The following is a 3,613-nucleotide window of genomic DNA, read 5'->3' on the forward strand; positions in this document are numbered from 1 at the left end:
TATAGTAATATATATATTAAAAATTAGTGATTTTGTTATATTAATTTTATTACTTATAGTTAAATGATATAGAAAATAATTTTATTAATTATATAGTAAGATGTTACATGAAATTAGTAACTTTTTAGAGTAACTTTATAGGTTATGGTAATATAATTTAGAAAATTTGTTATTTTATTAATTATAATAATATAATATGAGAAATTAGTAAATTTATAAAATAATTTTATTAATTATTAACAACATATTATAAAAAATTATTAATTATTTAGAGTATTAATTATAGTAAGATGCTATGAAAAATTAGTATTTTTTGGACTAATTTATTAAATTAATAGAGTTGACTTGGGGAATAAATAAAAGAAAAAAAATATACGTAATAAATTCTAAAGTTCAAATGAAAGGATGTACGTATATTAAGGAGAAGAAGAAAAAAAATCCTAAAATTCTAAATTCTAAATCCTACGTCCTAAACCTTAGATTTTAGGCCATAAATCCTAAACACTACATTCTAAATTATAAATTAGTAATTTTTAAAATAACTTGATTAATTATTCCTCGAGTGAACTTTGGCTATTTCTAATTTAGAAAATATTTATATTTTATTTGATTTATTAAAACAAAAAATAAGAAAAAGAAAAGAGGGAATAAATTAACGTTTTCCTCCAAAAATAAAAATTATAGTAAATTTAATTGTAAAAAAAGAGCAATTAATTTATAAAAAGATATTATTATGTTTGTGTAAATGATAACGTGTTTTAAAATAAAAAAATTAAATTTTAATTTAATTTATTCACTTTAAATTTTCTATTAAAATGCATATATATATATATATTTTAAATTTTTATTATTTATTTAATTAATATATGATCGGATCTATGGGTTGATTTGGATTCTGCACTCCAAAATCCTTACCCAAACTAATTACTAGAGAGAGTCATTGATTTAATTTGGGTTGAACCTGATTACCCATTCATTTCAAAACCAATTTAACAGGTTTGGTTTGGTTCGGACGGGTAATCGGATACCCACAATACGTGCTCAGTCCTACCAAACCTCCAACTTCGTTATATATCAAAAGAATTTATTAATTATAGTAATATATCAAAAGAATTTATTAATTATTTACAGTATTAATTATAATAAGATGCTATGAAAAATTAGTATTTTTTAGATTAATTTTATTAAATTGATAGGTGTTATCGTTGACTTGAAAAATAAATTAAAAATAAAAAAATTACTGTAAGTTATAAAAATGCCATATTAAACCAAATGAAAGAGAAGATTACGTGATTCTATCAAAGCAAAAAAATAGTAACATGGATCACCTAAAAATATATTTTAATGTAATTCGAATGAGATTAGTTCGAATTAGCTAAAAAAAGAGTAATTTTAATCTCTTAAATTTGAATTAGTCCCTGTCAAAATAATTCGAATCATATTTGATTCAGCACTTGGAGCCACCTACATTTAATTTTCTTAAAAATTTTATTTGTTCACGTTAGATTAAAATTTATTTTCTATCTATCAATTTTGTTTTTTATTATTTATATGATTAATTTTGTTGTTGCTTTCATAATATTTTTTTTAATGCTCTCTCATGGATATTATTATTTTTTATAAAATTCTTATTATTTTTTGTTTAATATGAATTTTTTATTTGTTGTTTCTTTTGTATGAAATTTTTTTTATTTGTATTATGATTTTATTAATTCTATTAGAGTACTAAAGAGTACTGTAAATACTAGAAAATAGACTATTAAAATTTATTTTAATATCTAAAGAAAAATTATAAGATAATATAAAATAATTATTTAAATTTATGCTCTTTTCAGTAATTTTTATCTATAAGTGATTTTGAATAATATAATTCAAACAATATTTAGTTTATTATAATCTATTTTAATATAAAAATTGTCAAAAATAAACTACATTAATACTAACTAAGTTTTGATTAAAATTAATTTTACAAAATTAATTCTATACAAATTCCGGTCTACAAACTTTAATCCGAACACACTTTAACTATAATTAATAAAATTAATCTAAAAAAACTAATTTTCCAAAGCATATGACCATAGTTAATATAATTAATATAACAAATAGAATTTGCCCACAAGAAGGGTGAGAGGCATTTTGGCTGGTTCCGTTGCGCCCACCGCATTCTTCCCTATTCCGCAATGTTCGCCGAAGAGTTGAAGCTGGGTATAATTCTTTCATTTCAAAATGGAATTACATAAATTTCACTTAAACTTTAAATCTTCCTGAACTGTCCACAAGTCAAGTGCAAAAAAGTGAAACACAGTAGAATCACGCAGCGCATTTCATGGTTATTGCTGGGATTGCTTCAAAATTTTGAACTCTGAGATTAGCAGTGATTTGAAATTGAAACCGTATCTATATATATTTTGGTCATTGTGATGCTGGAACAGTAATCTGAATCTAGAATCTTATTTGATTTGGGGTATTGGGGCTTTTAGGGATTTCAAAAAATTGGAATAATATGGATCGTATTGAGCATTTTTCTAAAACAGATTTTAGTGAGTATAGTGGTCAATTAGCAGAAAATAGAGGTTTTTATGGAAATGTAAGATGCGCTATAAGCAAGCTTTACCTCTAAGATGTGGTGGTGGGTCAAGGAATTATAATCCTATTGTTCGCGTTAGTTCGAGGAACACTAACCCTTCGCGGCAAAAGGTTGTTAAAACAAAACCAAGAGGTTTAGATGAAGAAACACTTGCTACATTTGGTAAAGCAGTGCACTTCGACGGAGTGGGGGCAGTGGACTTCGGACGTGCCGGATAAGACGCCGAAGCCACCATGACTGAGTGGGGAGAAGGAGTTGGCAGCGCAGTGACAGAGCGAGTAGGAGAGGCGGTGGAGAGGTTTCAGTCAGTTGTCAGCGAACGGAGAGTTGTCAACGAATGTAAAAATAATGGAAGAGACGGTGCTTGCAACGACAGTGGAAAGAGAGGAAGAGAACCTAGAAGAAGAGAGAAGCAATACTAATTAAATACTGAGTATAACTAACTTTAATAATTAAGTTAAATATATTCACTTAAAAAATTAAAAAATTGACCCCTTTATTTTATAAAGAATTACAAAAAAGACTCACAAAAGACAAATATTTTTATTTGACACTTTCTAACTGACCGGTGTGCCAAACAAACTTTTGGCGTTTCGATACTCAAACATCTCTTGCGTACCGAATCTGTGCCCCACTTTCTTAGTTGAAGGTGCACCATCTCCTCATAAGCTTCCTGCAAGGTTATTGGAAGTTGCTTGTTTCCCAAGCACTTGAGGAATAGTCAGCTTGCATGTATGCTTATGATTTCTGAACTTATTTTGGGTGTGTGAACACCAAACTTAGTTCCTTGCTTACTACAAAACCTTGCATGCATGCATAGAACCTCGTATCTTGCTGTTAGCAACCAATTAACTAAAGACTAATCTATATCGAAGTGGTTCCCTTGATTGGTCAGAGCTAGCAATGTGCTTTGAGAGTGTAGTGTGATTCTAACTAGCATCCTTTGGTGGGACACCAAACTTAGAATCGCACTTTCACTCTTGAATTATTTTGGTGTGGAACACCAAACTTAGCTCCTTGCAATGC

Source organism: Arachis duranensis, chromosome 7, assembly GCF_000817695.3.
Source record: "Arachis duranensis cultivar V14167 chromosome 7, aradu.V14167.gnm2.J7QH, whole genome shotgun sequence".
Classification (NCBI taxonomy): domain Eukaryota; kingdom Viridiplantae; phylum Streptophyta; class Magnoliopsida; order Fabales; family Fabaceae; genus Arachis; species Arachis duranensis.